This window comes from Rhinolophus sinicus, chromosome 3 (genome assembly GCF_057876585.1).
Source record: "Rhinolophus sinicus isolate RSI-liver-muscle chromosome 3, RSI-T2T, whole genome shotgun sequence".
Lineage (NCBI taxonomy): Eukaryota > Metazoa > Chordata > Mammalia > Chiroptera > Rhinolophidae > Rhinolophus > Rhinolophus sinicus.
The window spans coordinates 34,834,934-34,851,802 of NC_142503.1; the positions used below are offsets into that span (position 1 = coordinate 34,834,934).

The 16,869-nt window shown below is 40.4% G+C and overlaps 1 protein-coding gene across 1 annotated transcript in view; it reads left to right on the forward strand.

The window, feature by feature from the left end:
* Positions 1-243: 243 nt before the first annotated feature.
* Positions 244-16,869, forward strand: part of IL31RA (interleukin 31 receptor A) — a 60,642-nt gene continuing 44,016 nt past the window's right edge. Inside the window, exons 1-2 of the mRNA XM_074328940.2 lie at positions 244-376; positions 16,594-16,775. The gene's annotated coding sequence lies outside the window, so the exon portion shown is untranslated. The remainder of the gene's footprint in view (positions 377-16,593; positions 16,776-16,869) is intronic.

The following is a 16,869-nucleotide window of genomic DNA, read 5'->3' on the forward strand; positions in this document are numbered from 1 at the left end:
GTGTGTCCTGAGGCCCTGGCGGTAAGGAGAGGCGCTGCCGTTTACGATCCGGCCAGGAGAGAGCCGAGCCTCGGCAGTTGGGTAGCTGCGTGCGGCTGTGGCCACCGTGAAGCTGCCAGTACCGGGAAGCAGTTTCCGCCTGCGTCTGGGCTCCAGGAGGCAGATTCCAGGGGCGTCCCCGACCTGGTGGTCCTCGCGCTCCTCCCAACCTGGCAGCGTTTGCTCCTGGGCTGTAATGACAGCGAGGGCGTGGAGCTGCGGGAGCCTTTCCTCCGGGCGTGTTGGAGCGAGAAGGTGATCCTCTGGGGCTCTGGGACCGGGCTGAGCAGCTGTGAAGAGGTCCCTGCCCAGCGGAGCTCCTGCTGATCGCATCCCGGTGAGTGGCAGGGGGCGCACCTGTGGTGGGCTGGCACCGTGCGGGCTTTCCTTGGGCTCTCCCTTTAGAATTTCAGTTCCTAATCATTTGGGATCACATAAGTTTATAGACTTAAGTTTTGCATGCAACCTCCGGGATTTGCCCGTATCTCTCAAATCCGTTCATAGGCCCATCCTAAGGGGCTGGGGAACCGCAGATTGAGACTCTGGCTCTAGAGACCCGTGGTGGTGCCATGAGAAATTCCATGTCAGCAGCGGGAACAGCAGTTAATGTGCCATGACCCTGCAGACACTGGACATTGAAGCGAGCAAATGACATCTCAAGTTTGGGGGCTGGCGATTTACGATTCCTTAATCCTTAACCTAAGTGATTCACTAACTGTGGTGCTGTAATTCATGGGATGATTGTCAAAGTAGGGTATTGGAATTTACTTTTCTGTGGGGGATTTTGTGTATGAATTCCTTGAAAGATTTGTCTCCATCAGCTAGTGTTTTCTGGATTTGGAGTCGTGTTTGTGGGATTGTTTTTCACCATTCAGGACCAAAAAACAACTTTTCCTCCCCTTCTGAACATATGAACTTATTATCCCACAGTGTTGGATAGATCTATTTTAATTTGATTTTCGTTTTAGTTTTGGAAGGGTGGTTACTGTGTGGGGGATTAAAAAATGTAACAGAAATCAAAACATTTAAAATAGTTAAAACTTTTATGTGCAGGAGGAGAAGCTCCTGTATAACAAGGTGGGTATAACTCTTCATAATAAATCATTGGAGTAACCTTAACATTGGCTTCATTTGTTGATTTGTGTGGTGCATACTCTTATGAGAGATCTGTGTTAGGCCTGGTTTGCTTATATATAAAAAGGTAGACAGTAATTGGGTCTTTCAGTGAAGTCACACAGTGCATGCAGTTACAATAAAATATTTTTAAAGAGAGGAAGCCTTGTGTAGGAATGCAGGGTATCATAGCTGAATGCTGGTGCACATGTATTTTAATGTTCACGTATTATTCTAGTATGGTATAAGCTGCTTTATCAATGTTAGATAGCTGAGAACTCAAGAGATCACATTTGCGACGGTAGTGGTTGAAACGCTTATTATAAATATCACACAGGCATAAGTGATGCTTGTTAATTGACCATCTTGGCATCTTACTATATTCCTCATCTATCAATTGTTTCATCATTCTTAGGATGTTCACTGCTGGAGATGTGTTCATGACACACATGCTAATCAGCTATGTGTTCTTCCCAGTTAAATGCAATGCAAGTTCTGACAGTTTCATCTTAACACGTTTATTCTTCAGCTGAATCGTTGGGTTACCAGTCATTTGGCATGGTGCAAAATAGTTACAATAATTTATTTCAATTCTATAAACAGAATTACTGTCAAGATAATGCCACAAAGTTAATACCAGCATTTGAAGCAGAATATAGACTGTGTCAGTGCCAAAATAATTATAGTTTATCATAGTGTGGATATTACGTATAAAATATGTACAGAGTGGTGCTAATCATGTACATAAGCTAAGTAGTAACAGAGTTTTCTCACCTGTGTGTATAATTCAGTAGGAAAATGAACGCTACTGTAGTGAAAAGACTCAAATTGACCTAAGTTTGAACCTTAGCTCAACCTCTTAGTAACTGTGTGCTCTAGTTTTACCTATGTATACTCCTTATAACCATCACCAAAATCAAGATATGTCATATTTCATCACTCTCCTGCCCCTTTCCAGTCAACTCCCTTGTATGGTAACTACTATTCTGATTTTTATCAGTGTAAATTAGGTTTTCCTGTTCTTGTACTTCATATAGATGGAATCATAGAGTGTGCTCTCTTTTGGGTTTGGCTTTTGATCAACATAATATCTGTGAGATTCATTGATATGACATGTATAAGTAGTTCATTACATTTTATTCTGCAGTATTCTGTCATGTGAATATACTACAAATTGTTTTTCCACTTTCTTGTTGTGGGGCATTCGAGTTTCCAGTTTTTTACTATTATGAATTAAGCTCCTATGAATGTTCTTCTACAAGTCTTTTGGTGAACATAAGCACTCGGTTCTCTTAGCTGTGTACCTAGGAGTGGATCATAGTGTAGGTATATGTTTAACTTGGTTAGAAACACCCAGTTTTCCAAAAATGGTTGTACCCTTTAACACAGCCACCAACATTGTAAGAGTGTTTCATTTGTTCTACCCTCACCATTAGTTGGTATTGTTGGTGTTTTTATTCCGGCCTTTACTGTGGTTTGAATTTGTATTTGCCTGGTGATTAGTGACGTTGAGCACCTTTTCACATGCCTGTTGGCCATTTTTCTCTTTCTTAGCCTGTTTACATGTCTCCCCACTCACAGTCTTGCAAGCAATACACCTGGGAATGGTAAAAGGGAAGAAGAAAAGATGGAATCAAGGGATGGAGTGCTATCTTGCTGCTTAGTGGTGACACCAAGCGTTGTGATAAGGGTTTCTTCTTAGGCTCAATTACAGTGACGCTAGCTGCTTTTACAGTCCCCAAAACTTAAGTGGCCCTACAATCTCTGATACATGACTTGCAAGGTCTTTGTGCTTCTCTTCATCAAACCTGAGAAAAGAAAAGAGTGGGGGCAGGGGAGAGAGGAGGTGGACATATGAAAGATTTTCATGGGTCAGGCAAGGACATGATGTACACATCTCTCCTGACATCCCACTTCTGAGAACTTAGTCACATCTAACTGTGGGAGACTGAAAAATGTCGCCTTCTGCCCATGAATCAGCGAGCACTCTCTGCCAATACTTATGAAATGGGTGTTCTCAGGAACAGTCAATGGATTTCTATATTAAACTGAGTCAGGACGAAGACTAACTTCTTGATCTGCTTCCAATAGCAAGGAATTTGTGTAAATTGCTAAGAGGGTTTATAGACACCTTTCCATTCTCTGCTTTCTACGGCTTGACTGCGCTATAGGAGTTGGAGACTGATCACAGAAGTGCAGATGATAATAACAATAAATCCATCCTGTGATGGCTTAAAATGCTTTGGTGAAAGCACTTCTCCATTATAATTTTATTTATCTAATCTCTGATCATTTATAAATTAAATCTAATTTAGAATAAGGTAATAAGATTACTTTATCTTTCATTAATATTTCAGGACCTTGCAATTTTAAAACTTTAAAAATGTGTCTAAGTAGTTTTTAGTGACTTCTTTGAAAGCTACTTCTAAGATGTCCACAGGGAAATGCAAAGCTGTTTCTTTGACACCTTTCCCTTGAGCTACTAATATACTCCTAATATATTGGAGTTGCTAAATCATTCCACTATTCTTTTGTAATTAAAATCCTCCAACAATAAGAGACAGATTGCCTTGAATCATTTAAACGCTAGGTCATTAATCTTCCTAGCTCTTAAGAGGCCAGTGCACATCACTATTAGAGGGGGGAGAAGGAGAAGAAAACAAGGGAAGAAAGAAGAGAGGGCACTGGAAGAAAATGAGCATGAGTTGAGGTGTAGCTGAGCTTCTTGAGTAGCCTTGTGTTAAAGCTTTCCTTGGGCAAATTATTGCTCTAGAGCAGTGCTGTCCGATAGAAATAAAATGTGAGCCACAAATGTTATCAGTATACCCCCAATATCATTTCAGCATGTAATCAATATAAGAATTATTGAGATAGTTTACATTTTTTTTTACCAAATCCAATGCACATTTTACAATTACTTCACATATCAATTTGGGTACTGTTTTTCATTGTAAAGACTTGATCAGTATTTCAGTTTAATAAAATACATAATAAATTATGATTCACACACCCCATATAAATTCAAGTACCCAAGTTGTTCCAAACATACTTAAAAGTTTTCCAATAGCTGCTGAATCAAGTCTATTTTTAAATCTAAATTTACATTAATAAAATTAAATAAAATTGAAAATTTAGTTTCTGAGTTGCACTAGCCACGTTTCACGTGCTCAGTAACCACGTGGTGCTAGTGGCTTCTATATTGACAGTGAGTTTAGATGTATACAATTTGTACTGAGTTTAGATTGTAAGCTCTAGGAAGGCAATAAGAAAGTACACAAGAAATATTTGTGACTTGAAAATATCCAACCTGGGTGGCCGGATGGCTCAGTTGGTTAGAGCTCAAGCTCTTAACAACAAGGTTGCTGGTTCAATTCCCTCATGGGATGGTGGGCTGTGCCCCCTGCAACTAAAATTGAAGATGGCAACTAGACTTGGAGCTGAGCTGTGCCCTCCATGACGAGATTGAAGGACAACAATTTGGAACTGACAGGCCCTAGAAAAACTGTTCCCCAATATTCCCCAATTAAAAAAATTAAAAGGAAAATATCAAACCTATTTTAAAGTATTCAGAGTTGAAAGTGATGTTAATAAATAAGCTAATTTAATGGAACAGCTGGAGGGAAGCCAGTCTTCCAAAGCCACATCTTTGCTTCCCAAACTTAATTGTATCTAATAAGAATTCACTGTGAAGCTATTTAGACCAGACTGACTGTACCTCTTTCCAGCCCAATGGCTGGCAACTCTGAATATTACATATTAATTGTCACACAGTGGAATTGGTAAACCACTATGGGGGAAAATATTTAAGCTGTCCTTTCTGTAATCCATTGGTTTGGATTTGGGGAATATAAACTAAAGGGAAATGAATGTAGGTAAAATAATTAAAGTTGAAATCCTGAAAAAAAAAGTCATACATCCCATTACGTGTCACTCTGCAGAGGAAACCATTTTGCAGTTATAGGGGTAGACACATCTAATTTACAAAAAAGTCTAACCAGCAAAATGTTCTCAGTGTGAAGAAAAGGCTCTTTATATTCTTTGAGAATGCGAATCTTACATTCCACTAATTACCCGAATTTTACTAGTTCAATGTTCTACTTAAGTCATACTTCTTTCACGAAGCCTTCCTTAATTACTGTAGTTCGTACTGTGTTTCCCCCAAAATAAGACCATGTCTTATATTAATTTTTGCTTCAAAAGATGCATTAGGGCTTCAGTTCAGGGGATATCATCCTGAAAAATCACGCTAGGGCTTATTTTCCGGTTAGGTCTCCTCCCTTCCCTGAATTCCTTTTTCATAAGAACCACATAGTTTGTCATCCAAATATGTATCTACAGTGCTGTGAATTGTTCCCATTTGATTAATGAGGTTTGTCATGTCTAGCACACCCAACTCCATGTTTAATGAGTAGCAGTTGCTCAACATTTGCTTGAGTACACAGAGAACAAGAATAAGGAAAAATCCTGGCTGGCTGATAGATTTAAGAACCTCTGGCTGTTCTCATGCTTTGTGTTCAAATTGCTTTCCTGCATTCTGTTTGACTTGAGCTGTGACAGAAGCTCAGCTGAGCTGGAGAGAAGGCTGAGCTGCCAGGTGTTGAAATACTGAATGAAACAAGCCAAAGTGAAAGTGACAGTCTAGCCTTTTATCACTTACTGTGATTGTATAGAGTCTGAACCAGAGAAGGACTCCCCCTGTTCCACTTCCTCCCGTGGAATGGCCCCCTGGGATGATTAAGGGTCTGCTGGATTAGCACAGATGTGGGGGGTTGTCTCACTGTGGAGGGAGGCTCAAACAAAAGGCTGCTGCAGATTTCTGGACCCCCAGCGCAGCAGAGAAGAAGACGGTTGGCATGTCCAAGGACTCGCTGCTCTCGGGAGTGTCATTCTCTCCACCTTCCTGGCTGCTCAGTCTCTGTATTTGGAATTCCCTTTGCTGCCTTCTTCTACTGGTGTATGTCTGTCTACTCATTCTTCAGGATTTAGCTCAAATGTTGGGTCCTTTGTGCAGCCTTCTTTGAACTTCCCAGGCAAAATGAAATGCTTGCCCTGAACACGCCTATGTTTTCCTAACTCCTGGATTTTTCTTGTGTGATGATTGTGCATTTCTCCATCTACCATATGATGAGCTGACAGACTGTTAATGGCTGAGATCTTCGTCTCTGTATCGCAGGGCCAACCACAGTCTTTGTGGATAATAACAGATGTTTAGAGACTGAAGGAATGAAGTAATTGAGCCGGCATATAAGATATCGAGACCTGGTTTAAGGCAGAGGGACCACAAGAACTTCCCAGTGGAGCGATGTGTTAGGTTAGCGTAAAAGTAACTGCGGTTTAAAAGGTTAAAAATAATTGCAAAAACTGCAGTTACTTTTGCACCAACCTAATAAATGGTGGTCAATTAAACTGTGCTTGTTCAGTTTCTTGACGACTTGACACTCTCTCCTTTTTAATCCTCTCCCCAGATTTGGATATCTAGACTGGGGCCTGGAACAATCAACATGCCATATCGTAAAAGAAAACTTGTTTGCTTTTTATTCAGAGAGCCTTTTTACTGCTAGAATTTCCTAGCGGTTACCTTTATTTTCTGATCAGTTTACACTTTGACATTATTCATATGTTTAGTAATTACCATTTATTTCCACCTCCTTATATTTTCTTCAAACCAAGTTCCTCCCGAGCATCATTGTTAAATCGGGATCATTCGGTTTCCAGTAACAAAAACTGGCTCAGTCTAAGTTGAATCAGCAGTGGATTATTGCAGTGATGTAATAGGGACTGTTATGGGCGTCTCTGCAGGCTGGGAGTGCATCAGGGTCTCGTGTGTTTTGCACAAGCAACTGGGAAGTCGAGTGCTGAACGGTCTGTCATCACATGGACGTTCACCTTTGCTTCTTGCTTTGCTTTTCTTCACTCTCTTGTAAACCTTCTTTTCTTGCACATCTAAAGCATGGCTGCCAGTGCCCATGACCTGATGGCCCCATCGTCCACCACCATCTAGCTGACTACGTTCCTAGGTGAGAGAATCGGTGGGTCAGCCTGGCCTGTGAATCACACGTAACCTGGGATGGGGAGGGTGTATTAGTTTCCCTGGGCTACTGTAACAAGATACCACAAACTTGGTGGCTAACAATAGACATTTATTCTCTCATGGTTCTCGAGGCCAAAAGTCCAAAATCACGCTGTCTGCAGGGTTGGTTTTTTTCTGGAGGTTCTAAGGAAGAATTTGTACCATGCCCCTCTCCCTGTTTTTGGTGACTCTGACAATCTTTGATGTTCCTTGACTTGTAGATGCATTGCTCTTAATTTCTGCTTCTGTGGTCACATAGTTTTCCCCGTGTGTCTCTGTGTTTGTTGCTCCTGTTCTATCTCTTACAAGGACACAGGTCATCAGCTTTAGGGCCCAGCCTCCTCCAGGATGATCACATCTAGAGATCCTTTCCTTAGTTACATCTGTGAAGACGCTTTTTCCAGATAAGATCATATTCTGAGGTTCTGGGTGGAGATATCTTCTGGGGTCCACTATTCGACCCATTACAGGAGGTGTAGTTGGGTGCTACCAGCATGGCTTCTGGCCCCATCCCAAGTGCCAGTAAATGTCTGGCTCTTACACATCTCTGCCAGGAATACTTGTCGTTTTATACTGTAATTTGGGGCATTTATTTCTAAGTAACACGTTCTGCTAAAATGTCCCTTTCTCTTAGTTACTTTCTGAGAGACACTGCTTCCCTTAGGGTGGCATTACTGGCTCCCCTATCCCAGTTCCTGTAGCACTGTACACACCTCTTTGCCAGTGGGTTTATAGCATCTTGTTGACATGTCTATTTTCCCACTTAAGTTGTGAACTTTTCCTGGCTGTGAGCTCTGCCTTCTTCAGCTATTGCTACAGTGCCAATTACAGGACCTGATACTGAGTAATGTTTGTGGAATTGAGTTGAAAGTCTGGACTGTACAGATTGAGTCTTTTCCCCTCCAACCTCAGTGTTACTTTATTCAAGTGTACAGTCATGTGTCACTTAATGATGGGGATACATTCGGAGAAATGTGTTGTTAGGCAATTTCGTCATGGTGGGAACATCACAGAGGGCACTTACACACACCTAGATGGTAGAGCCTGTTACACACCTAGGCTGATGGTACAGCCTGCTGCTCCTAGGACACAGCCTGTACAGCATGGTACTGTACTGAATACTGTAGACAACTGTAACGCAATAAGTATTTGTGTATCTAAATATATCTAAACATAGGAAAGATACAGTAAACACAGTATTAAAGATTAAAAGTGGTGCTCCTGTATAGGGCACTTACCATCAACAGAGCTTTTAGGACTGGAAGTTGCTCTGAGTAGGTCAGTGAGTAAGTGAATGTGAAGGCGAGGCTATTACTGGACCCTGCTGTAGGCTTTGTATACACTGTCCTCTTAGGCTACACTGAAGTTGTAAAAATAGTTTTCTTTTTTCAATAATAATTAACCTTAGCTTTCTGTAACCTTTTCACTTTATAAACTAAAATTAAGCTTTTTGGCTTTTTTGTAATAACAGCTTAAACATATTGAACAGATATACAAAAATATTTTTTCTTTATATTATTATTCTATAAGCTTTTTTTCTATTTTAAAAAACATGTTATTAGTTTTTACTTTTTTGTTGTTAAAATCTAAGACACACACATTAATCGAGGCCTACCCAGGGTTAGAACCATCAATATCACTGTCTTCCTCCATATCCTGTCCCACTGGAAGATCTTCAGGGGCAGTAACACGTGTGGAGCTGTCATGTCCTATGTAACAATGCCTTCTTCTGGAATTCCTGCTGAAGGACCTGCCCGAGTCTCTTCTTGAAGAAATGTCACTCTTTTCAGATATATGGAGGTTTGCTTGGTTTGTTTCTTTTGTCATAGATTTGCTTGTAAGCAGATAATTCACCATGAACATTCCTCTCTATTAAGGAAACTGTTCGGTGGTGGGATCTGTGTTCTCAGACGTTTTAAGGAGCTTGTTGAGGTCTGCAAAAGCTTCTGCCAAAGCCTTCACTGTGAATTTTCTTAGGGGTTCTTCTTCTCCTGAAGTTTCTTGTTCTCTTACCTCTTCTCCAGCGATGTGTTCCTGCTCCAGTTCCGACATCTCGCCATCACTCATTTCCTCAGGGGCTCCTCGTCCTCACCCACACCGGGTTAGAATTGTTTGTCATCTCAGCCACAGCCTCGTTGGTTTTTGCAGCCTCCTCATCCTTGGCAAATGCTTTGAACTCGTGGACAAACTTCTGAGTGTCTCCTTCCAGTTGCCATTCATACACTCCTTGGTGACATCGCTCTAAACCTAATGAAGGTTCTCGATTCAGTCACAGATGTTGCATTCCTTCCAGAATCGCACCAGTGTCTTCTCAGAGTCTTCCTCAATTGCAGCAACAGGCTGGCCAAAGGTCCTCCTCAGGTAGGACGCCTTAAAAGCTGCTGTAAATCCTCTATCCACCGGGTGGATCAAAGAGGTGGTGTTTAGAGGGAGAAGCACAGCTGTGACGTTGGGATGCAGAACACCAACAAAAGGAGGATGTCTGGGAACATTACCAACAAGAAGCAAAGCCTTGAAAGGCGTGTTATTCTGCTAACAGCACTTCTCCATTTCACTGGCATGGCAATTCAGGAGGGCAGCTTGGAAGAGGAGCTGGGTCACCCATGACTTGTCATTGCTCCTGTGGCACACTGGCCCTGTGTGTGTATTGATCTGCATAAAAGCCTGGGGCTCTCATTGTGCCCGATCACAGAGGGTTTCCATTTGTAACTTGCAACATTGCCCCTGAGCAAGACTGTTATCCTGTCCTTAAAAGTCTTGAAACCTGGCATTGACTTGGCCTCTTTATGGATGAAAGTTCTTTCAGGCATTTATTTCCAGAATAGGGAGGTTTCATCCATATAGAATATTTGCTCAGGTAAGTAATTTTCCTCCACAATCAGCTTATCTAGAGTTCCCCAAAGTTCTTCAGCTGCCCTCACTCAGCACTTGCAGACTCACCACTCACTTTCACGTTATGCAATGGATAATGATTCTTGAATCATTTAAACCCCCAGAGCTAGCAGTAAATTCAATGCCATTGTTAGGTCCACCCTTTTCCTTCAGCATCACATACAGACTTTTTGCTTTGGCCATGATTGTCGTGGCACTGAGAGGAATTCATTTCTGGTCTGGTCTTTAATCCAGGTCCTTAGAAGCCTCTCCATGTCTGATATGGGCCCTTCTCGAATTTTTGTTAGTCTCATTGCCATTAATAAAGGAGATCCTTTAACAGCTTCTGTCACTTTGTTCATAAAACATATGAAACTGGAAAGTATTTCTTGTTTTAAAGCTTAGGTTGGGTTTCTTTTCTTAGACATCATACTCTCTTCCTTAGTCTGTTTATTTCTTTATGACGTTGTCCGTAACAAAAGGGTGTAAAATTACAGTGCTCAAAGAAATTCCAGAAATCATCTAATTTAACCTTTTGATTTATAGGAAACTAAGGGTTCTATTCCTGGCTTCACTGTTACTGAAGGCAGAAAGAACAGGGCTGCCGGGAGAGTGGGGAGGAAGGGAAGGAGGAAGTGCGGAGAAACGAAGGAGATAAGAGCATTCTTAAGAAAAGGTGTAGCTATAGCTAATAATACTATTAGCATCGTGGGCAGGGAAAAGTCTCCACCTGTGTTGTCATGATAGTTTGGACAAAGGGAAAAACAAGGGAATCCCACCTCCCTATGGGAAGGAGTGGTCAACAAAGACCCACCCTGGGAATGCCTGCGATGCCTCCCCTGAATATTTTGCACCCTCTTTCAAATATAATCCTAAGTTTCTTTGTTTTTCGGTGTGGTTGCCCTTTTTCCTGTCCTGCCTACTCCCATTATTTTGGGAGTGCATTCTTTTCCTTTATTCTGATAAATCCTCTGCTTGTTTGGCTTTGTTCATGTGGCCTATTTGTACATCTTGAAATGCTTTCCTGGGATGATAAAAGGACCCTTTTGCTCTCCAGTAACTTCACCACTTACTTTGGACATATTTCTCAATTGTTTTGGCCTTAGTTCCTTCATCTGTGAAATGGGAATAAAAATGCTATTGATGTCATAGATTGTTTTTGAAGCTTAAATTAGATAATTAAAGTTCTCAGAACAATGCCTAGCACATTGTAAGAGCTCCACATATTAATTATAATGAGCTGTTGAATTAGTGGCCTCTCAGTTCATTATACTTTCCTTTCTTGGGGGTTCGTCTTTTCCTGGATGCGGCCTCTGCCTTCCTCTTTTCCCAGTTAGCCACTATTATTTTCTTTCCTTCATGTCCTTTAAAGATAATTACATGATTACATATTTCTTTTTTCAAGCTAAAGATATGTATTCTCAGCATTTCACCCCTTACCACATTTGTAAAGACTACCTGAATAGAAAATTTGAAATTTAGTCATTCCTTTTGTTTATGGCACTTTCAAAGTTGAGTAGTCTCACAGAAGCAGATTTATTTATTTTTTTGGTAGTTACAATAATGTACTTCACTTCCCAGCATAAGTGCATTAAGTACCACCCTGCCTTGGGCTGGGCTTAAAAGGAAAGGAAAATCCCCAGGCAATCAGAAAGGAAATACTCACACATCTCTATGTACATAAATTCCAAATCGCCCTCCATGTCCTGACTTGTGCTGTGGGAGACAGCATCTTTCCTGTGGATTCTTTGAATCAGCAGGACATCTACAGGACACCACCAGATAAAGGGAGGTGAGTGCCACACTTATTTAGGAGAATCTGATAACTCAAACCCTTGCAAATTAGGCTTCCTTTTCTATTATGTACCGATCTTTTTCCACTTTACTTAAGGAGATTATGGGTCAGAACCTTCCGCATGAAGTATTTTTTTTGTTAGACTGGTTGTTGATAGTTACAGGGCACCCAATCTTTTGGTAGCTAATATTTTAAAATTCTAGGGTGGGGGTGGGAGAGTCATGGGTGTCAGAGGTCAGGGGCTGGGGAAAATATATGAACATAATGGATTTATTTTTCTGGAAACTCTAGTCTAGAGAAAATTAGACCTAGGAGATTCAGAGGAAAATTCTTGTGTGTATTGGTGTTTTGGGGCAGGAGGGCTGAGGGAGAGTAAATCACTAATAACTACTGCTTGATTTTGGTGGAAAGAGTCTAGGCTTTGGAATAAGACACTCTCGGGTTTGAATCTCAGCTATGCCACTTACAAACTATATGATTTTTGAACTAGTTACATAATATCGCTGAGCCTCAACTTTCACATGTGTAAAGTGGAGATAATAATACCAACTCTACAGGAATTTTTAGAAAGACAAGATATAATTTTTGTAATGCAATTAGCACTTTGTAGATTCTCACTATCACATCATGATTGAGTTTTTGCTAATCTTGCTGCTGACCATCTCAAAATGTTTTCTGTATGAAGGCAGCCTGCACCTCAAATGAGTTTATAAACTTTGAAACTGAATTTACGTATCTGACAACTTTTTGTTTAATTGAGATATAATTGACATATAACATTATATTAGGTTCAGGTGTAAAATAATAATTCAATATTTGTATATATTTCAAAATGATCACCACAGTAAGTCTAGTTAACATTCATCACTATACATAGTTACAAAAATTTTTTTCCTGTGATGAGAGTTTTTAAGATCTATTGTCTTAGCAACTTTCAAATATACAATACAGTATTATTAAGTATAGGCACCATGCTGATACTCTTACTTTCATCTTGGGCAAGGTATGTAATCAATTTCCTCCTCCAAACAGAAAAATACTATTAACTCATTAGGCTGAAATTGCCAATATTTGACTGTTTTGACTTAGGAAAATAGCAATTTCATGAGAGTCAACCAAAAATATCTGCCTCACTTATCTCGAAGGTGACAAGGATCAAATGAGTAAATATATGTGAAAGTGCTTTGTAAATAAAAGGTCATTATTACTATTATTATTATTACTGCAGGCTCCAAATCGACATTTAAAAGAGAATGAGAATAGGGGACCCTTCAACTTGATCAATAGGAATGAAACTATAAACCAAATCCTACTGGTCTGTAGGAATTTGAAGGGACCGAATGAGGCTGGGCAGCTTGCTGCTTGCTTCCTCCCTCCCAGCGTTAGAGTTTATAGGTAGGTTTGGCCAGCGTGGTATCCCTGGAATTTACTCTTTCATCACCCATCCTTTTAGTGCCATACTATGCACAGTTCCTGGCACAGAATGGATAGCAATATACACCAGTTGAGTGAATATATGAATGAATGGATGAAAGTAGGGCCAGCCCTAGGAAAATCACATAGTGGTACATTTTTATACAAGTGAAATTAGCTGAAACTTAGCATCCAGGACTCAGCCCTGAATGGGAACTTTTGAATTACCAAAGGACAGCTTGCGGAGGGTGTGTGTGTGTGTGTGTGTGTGTGTGTGTGTGTGTGTGTGTGTGTGTAATGGGGGATTGCTAGAGAGGAGAACAGCCACACCCTATTTCTTTCGCTTTGCTCATATGAGACAGGATGTGGGGAAGCAGAGATAATTTAACATGCTAAAATTTTTAGCATCAACTAGCAGAGGCAGTATCTCCTATTTTTTTTTTCCCCTCTTACCTTGACCCCAGCCAGTGCTTATAGCCAGCAATACTCCTTGGATTTGTTTCCAGACGTTCTACTCTTAACAGTGGCTACTATTAGGTTTACACTTTAACAAATAAATACACCACAAGTTACTTAAGTGGCATCACTGTATATTCTGAGAGTTAGTCCAGCATGGATTGTTTGTTGATAGTGTTGTTTGAGAATTCTAGGTCTTCATTAAATGCTGTATTCAAATGTGGTCCTTCTAATGAGAAGCTGTGTATTTCTAGGAAGTGACCTCTTATTGAAGACCAGTTATTCAAAGCTGCTGCATTCTAAAAGGTAGGGCTGATTACTCAGGGAATGCAGGCAACGGTTTGGTGGTTTTCCTCAAGAGCACAGCATAATCTTTGTGAATTTCTTGTGGTTCAGAGTCTTGCTGCACCCAGAACTACTCAGGTTTGGGGAGACTGTTTCACCTCATTGAAGACTTTAAGAGACTGATGTATTTAAACAAAGGGAGGATAGCCTTTCTGATGACAAGTGGGCTCATGTCGCTTGTTCAGGGCCCCTTCTGCTAAATTAATAATCAGAGAAAGCTTCACAGAATCAGAGGAAAAAGGAGATTTTGGGTTTTGAGGTATTTTTCATTAAGGATGTGGTAAGATCTGAACGTTGGTTACCTTGTTTTAGAGTATATCACTCCAGTAACAGAAAATTTCACCATTTCCTCCCATAGATAGCACTGGATAAACACTGCCAACTTCTGCTTTTTTTTTTTTTTAACCATCAATGTTTTACATTCTGAGAGAACCCCTGTTCTCAAAGTCTCCTTCCATTTAGGGTACAATTAGCCAAGTAAGTTTCTGCAACTAAATGAAATGACAGTTTTCCAGATCCAGCTGTCTGAGATTATACCCATGTTTCCTTGTCTGGAGTTTGGGGTGCACTCAAGCTCTTCAATTGCATATTTACCCAAACGTTCTTGATTTACTCTCACAGATAGTTAGGATTGCTGTTGTGCATAGATTTTGCTAGATAAACTCTCAATTGAACTTATTTTAAGTTCCCAGGAGGCACCTCACACTTATTTGCATATACTACCAACAAGCAGTCACTTTGCTGCAGAAGAATGACGAGGACTGAGAGACTCAAGCGGCATGCAGAGATCAGGGAGAACACAGCTTTATTACGCCAGTGGGCTCAGTGGGATTGTTCCCAAAGAACTGAGCAGTAACTGGGGTTTGGCACTTTGTTTTATATGTTTAGGCCTCTGTGTTGGGGGGAATCTGGCTGGGGTGCTGGGGAGGTCCATCCCTAGCAGCTGTGATAGCTCAACATTGTTTTGACAGGGAGGCCTCTAACCATAGTGCCTGCGGGAGACATCTCCGATAAGGGGATGGAGGGAGGCAGCTCCAATAAGGGGGGATAGAGCTATTAGCGGGGGCCTGCAGGAAAAACCATCCCAACAACTTTGTGGTGATCTTCTGGTGTGTGTAAGGGGAAGGGGAAGAGGTACTAGAGGTCAAGCGAGTGTTAGAATGAGGGGCATCAGTATCATAGCAATGCTTGTTGGCTTTCCTCAGTCAGTAACTCATTCTTCTCCTTAGATGCTCTGTGCTCTCCTTGCTCCATTGTAATAACAGCACTTACCATGTGATATTTGCGGGTACTTTCCATGCTTCTGTATCTGCAAGTAGATCAGTGGTTCTCAACCCTTTTTCTTCTCAAACCCACTTGAGGGGTATGACATAGAGCCGTCAGTAACAGTAGCTCACTCTGGAATTTGCCATCCTCTCCTTCCTCTGACCTCCTCCTCCTTGTTAAAAACCACTGAACTAGAACAAAGTCGGGGCAGGCTTGTCCTTTATTCGAAGCACCTAATGTGTGGCTGGGACAGTGCTGAATGAATAAGAGAATGCCTGAGGTCACCCACTAATTCATGAGAGTGCCAGGGCTAGAACTCAGGCGGTGCCAATTTCTAGAGGGCCACACTCTTCAACTTTTCTAGCTTTGTCTCTGGGTGTAATTTAGTATTGTTGATTTTTTTAAGTTTTTTTTTTAAATTTTATTTTAATTTTACAAATGTTATTAATAGGCGAGTATTCTTATTGTAAAGGAGTCAAGCAATAATTACCATTAAGTTAAAATGTTTTATATACTAATATTTTATTCAACATTTAATATTATAAGATTTAAAAAATGCAAAGCCCTATATCAAAATAACAATTTTAGCTTTAGCATCTATTATTATTCATTTATTCAATTATTGAGACTGTCAGCATCCCAGCTTTTATAGAGTTTTCATGGCTGGGTCTCCCACCGTTTCCAGGATGCTTTCAGGACTTGTAAAGGCCTGTCTTCTGGCTAAGAGACTGAGAAAATTAAGACAGCATTTTGAATCATTAGACTTTAAAAAATACTTTCAGTGTTACAATTAATTTTTAAAGAACACATTTATTCTTCATTGAAAAATTAAACACTTTCCCTTTAAGTTTTGTACTCATTTACATCAAAATGGCTCTTTCTTGAGAGAATAGCTATTGCCATTGAGTAATAGGTATTCACTATTTCTGTTTTGTAACCAGTCTCTTATTGTTTCATGATGGTATTTTTGTTATTATATATACAAGTTCTCATTCTGTTTTATTGCCCTAGGCATTTTCAGTTAATTAGCTATTTCAATTGGTTTGTATATGAGAAAATTTTATCCTTGTGGTTTTCTCCAGAAATACTACATGTGAATATTTCTCAAGTGATTTATTTTGTTGAGAACTCTTTTTATTCCTATCATGATCTTTCAGATGAAAATGTACCATTATTTATTTCTTCCTGAAATGAGGTATCGCTTTTACATTTGCTTTATCTTTAGATTATCCCACTATCTCATCTGGGATGAGATGAGAAGCCAGCAGTCTTTTTGTTCTAATTGATTCCACAAAGAACATCGAATGTCTACCATATACCAGGCACTGCCTTAAATACTAAGGCTTCACAGAAGAATAAGAGAAACTTTACTCTTCAAACGCTCACTCTGTGAAGAGAATCCAACAGGTACACTGGTAAAGGCATTTTGTGTGATGCATGCTATCCTAAAGATGGCAAGGAGCGGGGTGGGGCACAGGGAGGGCTCTGCTGGGAGTTCAGG